This window comes from Bombina bombina, chromosome 4 (genome assembly GCF_027579735.1).
Source record: "Bombina bombina isolate aBomBom1 chromosome 4, aBomBom1.pri, whole genome shotgun sequence".
NCBI lineage: Eukaryota > Metazoa > Chordata > Amphibia > Anura > Bombinatoridae > Bombina > Bombina bombina.
Genome location: NC_069502.1, coordinates 260,549,708 through 260,563,301, shown reverse-complemented (window position 1 = coordinate 260,563,301; position 13,594 = coordinate 260,549,708). Strand labels below are relative to the sequence as shown.

Below are 13,594 nucleotides of genomic sequence, written 5' to 3'. Positions count from 1 at the left end.
TTCCAAGAAGAGCAAACAAAGAGAGAAGTACACGAACTCTAAATAAAGAGAGAACTTTAGACACGGTTGTGCTCATGTCAAAACGAATGTCATGTCATGTTATCTATTGTGTTTCAGATGTGTAACGTATGTCTATGTTCTAAGAAATGTGGAAATGAAGTGGAGTTAATAAAAAAATAAATAAAAATTATTTCAACTAAATAATACAGATTACTGGAACAGACAAAGGAAACAAGAATATAGAGATAGAGATAGAGGGATAGGGATAGATGGATAGGGGTAGATGGATAGGGGTAGATGGATAGAGGGATAGGGATATATGGATAGAGGGATAGGAATAGAGGAATAGAGATAGAGGGATAGATGGATAGAGGGATAGAGATCAAGGGATAGGGATAGATGGATAGATGAATAGAGGGGTAGGGATAGATGGATAGGAGGGATAGGGATAGAGGGATAGAGATAGATGGATAGATGAATAGAGGGATAGGGATAGATGGATAGAGATAGATGGATAGATGAATAGAGGGGTAGGGATAGATGGATAGGAGGGATAGGGATTGAGGGCTAGAGATAGATGGATATATAAATAGAGGGATAGGGATAGATGGATAGGAGGGATAGAGGGATAGAGATAGAGGGAGAGCGATATGCCTCCTAAGAGGTATATTTCTTCCCTTACACATTTTGTCATGTGTACACAGGCTTTAACACTAGTGGATAAATAATTTAAAATATGGTTGCTGTTTTTTATATTATTCAGGGCAAGCTCATTATCAGATATTTTCCCTGCTGATCTAAGGCTTTTTTTTTTTGACAGACTGATGTTCCTATGCTGAATAAAAACTGTTTTGTTTTCATGCTTGTAGAGGCTTGTCCTTGTCCACCATATGTGCTGTGGGAGTTGACCTTATTAGCCAACAAACAATTTAGAACTGGATAAATGTTCATTTACTGTAAGTTTTAATATCACTTCAAACAACTTTACCAATTTAAAAAATATATTTTAACTTGTTTGATTACTGCTCTTCCATGTGAATGATAGAAAGTGTGTCTGATTCATCTCATGATGCAAATCTCCCTGTATATTGTTTAATATTGATAAAGTGAGTGTCTGCAGGCTCGCCAGAAAAGAAAACCTGTCCGTCTGCTCTGAGCAGGCGGACAGACATCGCCGCAATTCAACCCGATCGAGTACGATCGGGTTGATTGACACCCCCTGCTGGCGGCCAATTGGCCATGAATCTGCAGGGGGCGGCTTTGCACAAGCAGCTCACAAGAGCTGCTGGTGCAATGCTGAATGCGGAGAGCTTAGTGCTCTCCGCATTCAGCGAGGTCTGTCGGACCTGATCCGCACTGTCGGATAAATATGCCCCATAATGTATACAAATATGTATTTATGAATAAATAGAAAATATTCTTGTATGTGAAGAACCATGGAATGTGAAATATTCATATTTTCATGTCACGTTAGCGCACATGAGATCCAGTTTGCGTGCTACTTGGCCTCTATGGCGGAATATGTTATTGCGCGCGATATTCTAAGTTTGCACTTGTCGGGTTAGCTCACTTTCAGCTCATAATACAAGTGCAACCCGACGCGTGCAAAAAGCTTACTTCTAGCGCAGTTAATGCGTGAGCGGGAGCGTTAAATAACGCTCCACTTGTAATCTAGCCCTTAGTGGGTTAGTGGGTAATTATAGATGTTCTTGCTTATTGGCCAATTCATTAGATCTGGACTTTTAAACTACTGTGTATTGCAGAATGTTTGCTGAGACATGAACATGTTGGTCTATTATATCTGGATAATTAAAAAGACATTTGATTTACACATTTTCTACGATACATTAAAGGCAAGTTTTTAAAGAATACAAAAGTATTTTGTATATGAAAACAAATGGCCACAGGACACTGCTTTATTAACTAATTAACCCTATATAATCAATTCAGTTTACTGAGAAACAGAAGACACATTTCTTATTATTATTATTATCGGTTATTTGTAGAGCACCAACAGATTCTGCAGCGCTATAAACAAAGGCAGAGTACAACAAAACAATTATAGGGATTAGATGGGTAGAGGGTCCTGCCAAAAGTCGCACTGTTGTAGTCAGCTCTTAAGAAGGTGATCTACAAACAGCTCGAATCTTAGGCATACATGCTAAGGGGGTTCAGGAGATAGCAATGGTGGAGATGAACTGGTATAAAGAAAGGTTAGTGTAGGTTGTATGCATCCCTGAACAGTAGAGTCTTTAGGGAGTGCTTGAATCTTTCAAAACTAGGGAAGAGTCTTGTGGAGCGAGTCAGAGAGTTCCACAAGATGGGAGCCAGTCTGAAGATGTTTTGTAAATGGGAGTGTGATGAGGTAACAAGAGAGGAGGAGAGTAGGAGGTCATTGGCAGAGTGAAGGGGATGGGAGAGAGAGTATCTGGAGACAAGGTCTGAGATATAGAGGGGAGCAGTGCAGTTGAAGGCTTTGTATGTCAGAGTCAGAATTTTGTGTTTAATCCTGGAGGCAAGAGAAAGCCAGTGAAGGGATTGGCAGAGATGTGCAGCAGATGAGAGTGACGTGTAAGGAAGATGAGCCTGGCAGAGGCATTCATTATGGATTGCAAAGGAGCTAGACTGCAGCTAGGGAGACCAGAGAGGATGAAGTTACAGTAGTCAAGGCGGGAAAGGATGAGAGAGTGGGTTAAAAACTTAGTTGTGTCTTGTGTAACGAAATGTCTAATTTTGTAGATGTTTTTAAAGTGGCAGTGGCAGGATTTAGCTAAGACCTGAATATGAGGAGTGAAAGAAAGATCTCAGTCAAGTGTGACCCCAAGACATCTGGCATGCGGAGTAGAGGTAATGATTGAGTTGTCGACAGTTATAGAGAGATGGGGTGGAGAAATTTAGAAGAAGGTGGGGAAATAAGGAGCTCAGTTTTGGAGAGATTTAGCTTAAGTTAACGAGAGGACATCCATGAAGAAATGTGAGAAAAACTGTTAGTGACACGGGTTAGCAAGGAAGGAGATGGGACGTGCACTCATAAGAGACAGGGGAGGCAGTGCCTACCCTGCCACATGTGGCCAAAGCTTAATTAAATTTTAATTAAAACCAAAAAAAAAAAGTCCCCAAAAAAATATTTTCCCCCCATGTAATGCCTTGGAGAGGCAGGTACAGAAATGCTTCTCTCCATTGCAGTACATGGGTCAAAGGAAAAGCTGTGCTGCAGCGCCACCTGTGTTCTGTCAATATATTAGCAGCAAAAATTGGGACCAATAGGAGGCACCCCTCTTGATGCCTCCTAGCAAGTGAAGGATATATAGATTAATCAGAAGGAGGATGCAGTGAGCAGGGTCATGTGACACAACTGGAAGCTGAGGTTACCCAAGAACAGATGACATCAAGCAGAAGAGTAAAGTAGTATTCTTTTGTGATTCACAATTCACAAATTGTGTTCAGATACAGCTCATTAACAGGGGGGGGACAGTAAGTGAGCATAACTCAATACTGACAGTAAGTCAAAGGGTCAATTCAAATTTAAATCCATAAATTAAAAGCCAGAGTTTGAAGCTAAGTGTGCAGTGTCCACATTATTTAAATTAAAGTTTTTGACATTGAATATTGCTAAGCCTCCCTTTTTCATGGTTATTTGATTTAATTAGGTACAAACCAGTGACGTGCAGTAATATGAGGCAGGGGAGGCAGTGCCTCCCCTGTCCAATGAGGGAAAAAAGATTTTAATTCATATTTATTAAAAAAAATAAAATGTTTGTTATTAGCCATGGCGATTACTCATTCATTTTCATTACGTTAGTCTTTGCGCATGCGCTGTGTGCACTGCAGATATTCACCGCATCCATATTCCATTGTTGCGCAATTAGGAGGCAGTGAGCCGGTCCGCTGCCCTCCATTAATTGCACAACAATGGATCTAAAGCTCACTTAGAGCTGCGCCACCCAGTGGTGACTCGCAGGACCCTGTACAAGCTCCAATGGAGGCGGTTCTCAAAACCGCCTCCATGATGAGCTCGGTCACTTCAGCCAATCACAGCATTCAGCAGCACTGCAGGGAGGCGTGCCTGCTGGGCTGCTGATTGACAGGTGTGGGCCATGTGACCATTGTGACGTTGCGTTGCGCGCGCTGACAGATCGAGTGGCGGCGGGAAGACTCAGTGGAGGGAGAGCTGAGAGAGTCTCTGGCTCTGCGTGCCCGTGCTGTGCTGCCTAAAGTGCCCACTTGACTTGTTGTGACAGACTGTCACTGTACTACTGGTGTGAAGAGGTCGGTGAGAGACGATGGATGGACTCTGCTGCACTGCAGCCGCTGCTGCCATGCACTGTGTGTCTCAGTCGGAGACGGATGGTCACGGTGTCGGACCGATGTGAGGCTCAATAATGTGACAGGTCAGTCAGTGAGAGGCTGAGAGCTGCAGCAGTGCAGCTGCCATGCTTAGTGCTAGTGAACTGATTTAAACTGTTAAACAATGTATTTGACTTGAGTGACTCAAGTCAAATATGTTGTTTAACAGTTTAAATCAGGGAGAGGGATTTAAACTCTGACAGTGACACTCACAGTCTCACAGACAACAGTGAGACTCAAGTTGAGTCTCACTGTTGTCTGTGAGACTGTGAGTGTCACTGTCAGAGTGTCAGTGATGTTAGATAACTTAGAAGTGTACTAGCAACTTGCAAGCAATATATCAATAATTACTTACCAGAACAGAACCTAGAATCAGCTGTATTAAATAAGTGCCAAATCCATAACTTGTTACATTTGCAATATTGTAATAGATATTGAATAAAATGTCTATTTATCAGACTGGTTCCCTCAGAGACTCAGGGGCTCGTTTAGACTATGGATCTACAGAGATGCAATGATTAGTCTAATCAAGATATCTTTGCATGTCTTACTGTTCATATTCTGCTCTGTGCGGTATGTTACATTAATACCCTATTCATTGATCCTCTGTGAGACACTTAGAAATAACAACAGGTCAAACTCTATTGCAAGAGATTTTCAGTCCAAGGGGTAATATCAGGATGTAATGTGCAGTCCAGTATAAGTGTTACTCTCCCCTCTGTCTCTCTCTCTCTCCCCTCTGTCTCTCTTTCTCTCCCCCCTCTGTCTCTCTCTCTCCCCCCTCTGTCTCTCTCTCTCTCCCCTCTGTCTCTCTCCACTCTCTCTCTCCCCTCTGTGTCTCTCTCTCTCCCCTCTGTGTCTCACTCTCTCTCCCCTCTGTCTCTCTCTCTCCCCTCTGTGTCTCTCTCTCTCTCCCCTCTGTGTCTCTCTCTCTCTCTCCCCTCTGTGTCTCTCTTTCTCCCCTCTGTGTCTCTCTCTCCCCTCTGTCTCTCTCTCCCCTCTGTCTCACTCTCTCTCTCTCTCTGTCTCTCTCTCTCCCCTCTGTCTCGCTCTCTCTCTCCCCTCTTTCTCTCTCTCCCCTCTGGTTCCTATCCCTCCCCCTCTGTCTCCTATCCCTCCCCCTCTGCCTCCTATCCCCCCCTCTGTCTCCTATCCCCCCCTCTGTCTCCTATCCCTCCCCCTCTGTCTCCTATCCCCCCCTCTGTCTCTTTATCCCTCTCCCTCTGTCTCTCTTTATCCCCTCTGTCTCTCCTTATCCCCTCTGTCTCTCTTTATCCCCTCCGTCTCTCTCTATCCCCTCTGTCTCTCTTTATCCCCTCTGTCTCTCCCTTTCTCCCTCTGTCTCTCCCTTGCTCCCTCCCTCTCTGTCTCTCTGTCTCTATCTCTCTCTTTGTCTCTGTCTCTCTCTCTCTCTGTCTGTCTCTGCCTGTCTCTCTCTGTCTGTCTCTCTGTCTCTCTCTCTCTCTCTCTCTCTCTCTGTCTCTCTATCCCCTCTGTCTCTCGATCCCCACTGTGTCTGTCTCTCTGTCTTTTCTCTCTCTCTGTCTCTCTCTATCCCCTCTGTGTGTGTGTCTCTCTCTCTCTGTCTCTCTCTCTGTCTCTGTCTGTCTGTCTGTCTCTCTCTCTCTGTCTGTCTCTCTCTCTGTCTGTCTCTCTCTCTGTCTCTCTCTCTGTCTCTCTCTCTGTCTCTCTCTCTGTCTCTCTATCCCCTCTGTCTCTCTATCCCCTCTGTGTCTCTCTCTCTCTCTCTGTCTCTCTCTCTGTCTCTGTCTCTCCCACCCCCTCTCTCTCTCTGTCTCTCCCACCCCCTCTCTCTCTCTGTCTCTCCCACCCCCTCTCTCTCTCTGTCTCTCCCACCCCCTCTCTTTCTCTCCTTACATGTCTCATTCTCCCCCATGGTCTCTTTCTCTGTCTCTCTCCCCTCTGTCTCTCTTTGTTTCTCTCTCTCCCTTCTGTCTCTCTCTCCCACCCCCTCTGTCCAATTTACATCTAATATCTAATTTCCTTCATTCTCTTGATATCCTTTGTTGAAAATCATATCTAAATATGCTCAGTAGCTGCTGATTGGTGGCTGCACAATAGATACCTCATGTGATTGGCTCATCCATGCACATTGTTATTTCTTCAACAAAGGATATCTACAGAATGAAGGCATATCCTAGCCAGTGCCTCACCTGCCTCTGACCTCACTGCACGTCACTGGTACAAACTCCATATATGTTATGTCTGTTCAGTCAGAGGATGCAGTATCTATTTTTATTTTTCTCTGTGTCTCCATTTATTTAAAGACTGCTGTTAACTTGTAATTCACAAATCAATTGAAAGCTGTTGCATTGTGTTTTTAATATGTGCTGCTTTTATACAAGTTTATATTAATAAAAAGGAGATAATGAGTAATTTAAAAAATATATGTAATTATTGCAGTTAAATGTTTTTAGAAATAATGTCACTGTAAAGTAACTGGTTAAACACATAGTCAAAGGGAGACATTTAAAATTAAACTTTCATGATTGAGGTAGAGCATTCTATTTTAATAGACTTTTCTAGTTATTTATATTTTGAGAATTAGCATCAACTGTTACTGGCCCCATGTCAGCAAATCAAATTAGTTTTTGAAAGGAACATGAAAATCATAATTACATTTCCATCATTCAGATAGAAATTGCACACACAAAATTAATAAATAAACTTTCTATTTTACTTTTATTATGTACTTCATTCTTTTGGTATCCTTTGGTGTCCTTTGTTGAAGAGCATACCTAAGTGGGATGTGCACGTGCGTTTCTTGAACACCATATTGCAGCAGCAGCTGTGTTGGCAGTATTGATAACTTGTCCTTTGTGTAAAATTTGTATGGTAAATTATTTCTATTTTTACAATACAGTAGTGAGTAGAGAAGAGATTGTGTATCATTCTAATTGCTTAGTAACTGGCACTGTGCCACAGAATTGTGTGAGTGTGTATGTGAGCAGGGTGTGTGTGGGTGTCAGTGAGCAGAGTATGTGTGCTTTATTCTCCAGGTAATCAATACATTTCCAATGAGCTGGTGCTTTAGTGCAGTGTTTCTCCACAATGGTCCTCAAGTACCCACAACAGGCCAGGTTTTCATTATAGCTGAATCAGTGCACAGGTGAAGTAATCAGCTGATCAGTAAATCAGTGGTTACTAACTTGCTCTCACCCATCACCTGATTATGTCACCTGTGCACTGGTTCAGCTATCATTTAAACTTGCCCTGTTGGGAGTACTTGCGGCACTCTGTACATGTGTTTCTCCGTCGTATCATATCTAGTGCCTCACCAGCCTCTGACCTCACTGGACGTCACTAGTCTTGAGCAGAGATGTTCTGGAGTAGAGATGTAGATTTGAGTGTCATCGGCATATAAATGATATTGAAACCCAAGGGACTTTATTGGGGAACCTAATGATGACGTGTAGGTTGAGAAGAGAAGGGGAACAAGGACAGTGCCTTGCGGTACCGCAACAGAAAGTGGTAACGGGGCAGAGGAAGCCCCAAAAAGGCTACACTAAAGGTACGGTTAGACAGGTAGAAAGAGAAGCTGTAAGTAGAAAGCAGAGACAGGCGCAGCCCGATTCAAGTGTAGTAAATTTTATTGAGCGTAAGTGCACACATACAAATGGCTACTTACAAGATAGAAGGGATAAAACAGCATATAAAAAGGGTCTTTACATCCAGACTGTGCTTCACTTGTATAAAAGAAGGTGTCCTCTGTATAGACAAACGGCCCAACTTGTTAGCGGGAACCAGTGATAACAATAGGCTACCCGTTTGACCGGATAGACACAAATAAAATAACTGGAATGTTTGACCAGCAGTAAAATAGTCTCTACGCGTTTCGTCTGAGGACACTCAGACTTCTTCAAGAGAAAAATTGAAAGTAGCAAAAGAAAGGCTCCTACCGGCTTTATAAAAGGAACCAATGATTGCAAAGTTAGAATATCAGCCAATCAGTGCCTAGGTGAACTTAATTATTAAATTGACTTTAAACAGGTGTTTGATTACATAGTTTCTTGGCACTGTGACATACCTAAAAAGCATATGTTAGTTTACTCAGCACAATAACCTCATAAACAAACCACAGTATGAACATAAGCAAACTGTAGTTAAATGTACAGAGCTAGAAAAAACCTTAAGATTATAATAAAAACATTAAATATTACTTTAAAATGTTAAAAATTAAGCATGTTTACATTTTTATATACCATGGATTATAGTTTAGGTACCAAACACAGCAAGATTTGAAAATAAACAAAAAAACAACAAATACACTAAAAAATATATTATTTTGAAAAATGCTGATGTATGCTAAATGTGTAACACAATAAGCTACATAAATGCTTGTAAATCAAGTTCTAAATTTAAACCTGACGGTTGCATGGTGTTCAGTTGGTAAATCCACCATGATTCTGTACGTCTAAGTGTTAAAAGCCTATTTGAGAATTTGTTGGGGGGTATCCAGTCTATGACTTGGATTTTAAGACTTGAGGGATTAGAATTATGATGTAGTTTGCAATGTTCTGGCACACTATGTGTGATGAGGCCATTTTTGATGTTGTTAACATGTTCTCCCAATCTAGTACGTATACTCCTTTTGGTTCTTCCTATATAGATTAAATTGCAGCTGCAACTCAACAAGTATATTACGTAGGTGGTGCTGCAATTACTCTTATATTTTTGTTTAAATGTTTTATCTACCCCTGAATTGGTGAAAGTGGCCTCCCTGTTTACATATTGACACATGCCACATCTAGATACCCCACATTTATAAGTGCCAGGTTTTTGTTGTAACCAGTGTGTTTTATCTTTGGTATTACATTGTTTATTAGTGTCTCGCAGTCTAGTGGGTGCTAAAATGTTTTTAAAATCTATATTCTTTCTGAAAGTGACCAAAGGTTGGTCTGGTAAACTACCACCCAATACAGTATCTGCCTTTAAGACACCCCAATGTTTCTTTAAAATGTTTTGTATTTCCCTTGAACCCTGACTATAAGTCGTGATAAATCTAACATTGTTTTGTGTCTTATATTGTCTCTTCTGTTTTGGTTTTTCAGTAGGAAGTAAAAGGGATTTTCTATCCATTAGTGAAACCTTTTCTTTTGCCTGTTCTAATGTCTTGACTTGATAACCTTTCTCAATGAATCTAGAGTCTAATAATGCAGTTTCTTGCTTATAATCGCTTAGTTTGGTACAGTTCCTTTTTACCCTCTGGTATTGCCCCAGGGGGATATTGGTCTTCCACCTGGGTAAATGACCACTACTTGCGTTGAGGAACCCATTCTTATCGGTTGGCTTTCTAAAGTTTTTTACTGCTACTTTATTTTGTTCATCAACGTATAAGATTAAATCAAGGAACTCAATCTGTTTAGTGTCTATTTTAGATGTAAATTTCAAATTATAATTATTTTTATTCATATACTCAATGAATTCTTTGCTTGATGTTTCAGTTCCTCGCCAAATGATGATCACGTCATCTATATATCGAAAATAACGAATTAAATGATTGTGATATGGGTTGTTAGACCAAATATGATTCTCCTCAAAATGATGCATATAAAGATTTGCATACGATGGGGCAAATGTGGTCCCCATCGCAGTGCCCTGTATTTGTCTGTAAAACTGCTTCTCAAATGTAAAATAATGATGTGAAAGTATGAAATTAATACCTGTTAAAATAAATTCAAGGTGTTGTTGTGGTAGAGAATCTTTGGTTAATATTTCCTTAATTGCCCTAATTCCTAGATCATGCGGAATACATGTATATAGCGACGATACGTCGCAAGAAACCCACAAAAACTCATTAGACCAATCTAAACCTTCAAAGGTGTTGATTGTGTGAATTGTGTCCCTGAGATACGCCTTGGTAGATTGTACTACGGGCTGCAAATAATAATCAATGTATACTGACAAATTATTAGTTAATGATCCGATCCCAGAAATTATGGGCCTACCGGGTGGGGATACTAAGGTCTTGTGCACCTTAGGTAGGTGGTAAAAAGTGGGTATGGTGGGGTGGTTTTCTGTTAAAAAATGAAATTCATCATTATTTAGAATGTTGTTGTTTTTTGCTTCTTTCAGAATGATGTTAAGTTCCTTTTTAAACTTAAGAGTAGGATCAAAGTTGAGTTTCTTATATGTGCTTTGATCATTTAAGATATTAGAGGCCTCTATAAGGTAATCATTATTATTATCAGGGCAGCGGATAAAGGTGGTGGGGTGGTGATACAAAATCGGGATCATTTTGAGGAGAATCATATTTGGTCTAACAACCCATATCACAATCATTTAATTCGTTATTTTCGATATATAGATGACGTGATCATCATTTGGCGAGGAACTGAAACATCAAGCAAAGAATTCATTGAGTATATGAATAAAAATAATTATAATTTGAAATTTACATATAAAATAGACACTAAACAGATTGAGTTCCTTGATTTAATCTTATACGTTGATGAACAAAATAAAGTAGCAGTAAAAAACTTTAGAAAGCCAACCGATAAGAATGGGTTCCTCAACGCAAGTAGTGGTCATTTACCCAGGTGGAAGACCAATATCCCCCTGGGGCAATACCAGAGGGTAAAAAGGAACTTTACCAAACTAAGCGATTATAAGCAAGAAACTGCATTATTAGACTCTAGATTCATTGAGAAAGGTTATCAAGTCAAGACATTAGAACAGGCAAAAAAAAAGGTTTCACTAATGGATAGAAAATCCCTTTTACTTCCTACTGAAAAACCAAAACAGAAGAGACAATATAAGACACAAAACAATGTTAGATTTATCACAACTTATAGTCAGGGTTCAAGGGAAATACAAAACATTTTAAAGAAACATTGGGGTGTCTTAAAGGCAGATCCTGTATTGGGTGGTAGTTTACCAGACCAACCTTTGGTCACTTTCAGAAAGAATATAGATTTTAAAAACATTTTAGCACCCACTAGACTGCGAGACACTAATAAACAATGTAATACCAAAGATAAAACACACTGGTTACAACAAAAACCTGGCACTTATAAATGTGGGGTATCTAGATGTGGCATGTGTCAATATGTAAACAGGGAGGCCACTTTCACCAATTCAGAGGGAGATAAAACATTTAAACAAAAATATAAGAGTAATTGCAGCACCACCTACGTAATATACTTGTTGAGTTGCAGCTGCAATTTAATCTATATAGGAAGAACCAAAAGGAGTATACGTACTAGATTGGGAGAACATGTTAACAACATCAAAAATGGCCTCATCATACATAGTGTGCCAGAACATTTCAAACTACATCATAATTCCAATCCCTCAAGTCTTAAAATACAAGTCATAGACTGGATACCCCCCAACAAATTCTCAAATAGGCTTTTAACACTTAGACGTACAGAATCATGGTGGATTTACCAACTGAACACCATGCAACCGTCAGGTTTAAATTTAGAACTTGATTTACAAGCATTTATGTAGCTTATTGTGTTACACATTTAGCATACATCAGCATTTTTCAAAATAATATATTTTTTAGTGTATTTGTTGTTTTTTTGTTTATTTTCAAATCTTGCTGTGTTTGGTACCTAAACTATAACCCATGGTATATAAAAATGTAAACATGCTTAATTTTTAACATTTTAAAGTAATATTTAATGTTTTTATTATAATCTTAATGTTTTTTCTAGCTCTGTACATTTAACTACAGTTTGCTTATGTTCATACTGTGGTTTGTTTATGAGGTTATTGTGCTGAGTAAACTAACATATGCTTTTTAGGTATGTCACAGTGCCAAGAAACTATGTAATCAAACACCTGTTTAAAGTCAATTTAATAATTAAGTTCACCTAGGCACTGATTGGCTGATATTCTAACTTTGCAATCATTGGTTCCTTTTATAAAGCCGGTAGGAGCCTTTCTTTTGCTACTTTTAATTTTTCTCTTGAAGAAGTTTGAGCGTCCTCAGACGAAACGCGTAGATACTATTTAACTGCTGGTCAAACATTCCAGTTATTTTATTTGTGTCTATCCGGTCAAACGGGTAGCCTATTGTTATCACTGGTTCCCGCTAACAAGTTGGGCCATTTGTCTATACAGAGGACACCTTCTTTTATACAAGTGAAGCACAGTCTGGATGTAAAGACCCTTTTTATATGTTGTTTTATCCCTTCTATCTTGTAAGTAGCCATTTGTATGTGTGCACTTACGCTCAATAAAATTTACTACACTTGAATCGGGCTGCGCCTGTCTCTGCTTTCTACTTACAGCTTGTCCCCTGCTGGATGTGTTTGGAGAATACACACCCTTCCATTACAGGCAGCGTCCACCACCACAGCGACACAGGAAGGAGATTTCCACTTCAACTGCAACACGCTACTTTGGTGGCTTCATTTCCGGCTCAAGAGAGCAACCGGCTTCCCCTTACACCGGACAGTCTCTAGGAACGTAAGCGCCCCTCAGCTTTCTTGTTAGGTAGAAAGAGAACCAAGAGAGGGCTGTGTCACAAATGCCGAAGGATTGGAGGGTTTGGAGCAAAAGAGGGTGGTCAACAGTATCAAAGGCTGCAGCAGACAGATCAAGAAGGATAAGCAGAGAGAAGTGGCCTTTGGATTTTGCTGTAAGTAGGTCGTTGGTAACCTTAACAATTGCTGTCTCTTTGGAGTGATGGGGCAAAATCCAGATTGCAGTGGGTCAAGGAGGGAGTGAAATGTAAGGAAATGGGATAGGCGTGCATGTACAAACAAATTAAAATATACACATAAACTCTCTATAAAAGTCTATTCTAACATAAAGAGAACTTGAATAAAGACAAATAAAAAATAGTGAGGCATGACCGTGAGATTAGATACTTCACAGGCCTTGACTTCCACATGCTGCGCTGAGGTTTAGGTGAATGCCCATAGCCAGCACCTTCCATTCTATCCATGGAGGTTAATTTACCACAACAAAACAGACATGCAAATAATCTACTATTTCAAACATTGGAACAGCAAAAGAACCCAGCAAGCCTCAAGGCGTAGAAAATCATAAAAGTTCTTTAGTGGAGAATATATAAAACAGCATGAAAGCTTATAGCCCATGCAATCTGGTGTAGAATAACAGGTCCAACATTATAGAACCCTTTTTGAATAAGAATTTCCTAAGTGTTGCAGTCCTAATTGTTTTTTACAAGTTGCTTGGGCACTTTAAGCAACTATAGATGTTAATGGCAGGGATCACACTGGAAACGTTAGGTGATGCTCTACTCAATCAT

At 40.1% G+C, this 13,594-nt stretch overlaps 1 protein-coding gene across 1 annotated transcript in view; it reads right to left on the bottom strand.

The window, feature by feature from the left end:
* Nucleotides 1-13,594, bottom strand: part of INPP5D (inositol polyphosphate-5-phosphatase D) — a 329,719-nt gene that overhangs the window by 132,591 nt on the left and 183,534 nt on the right. The window lies entirely within an intron of this gene.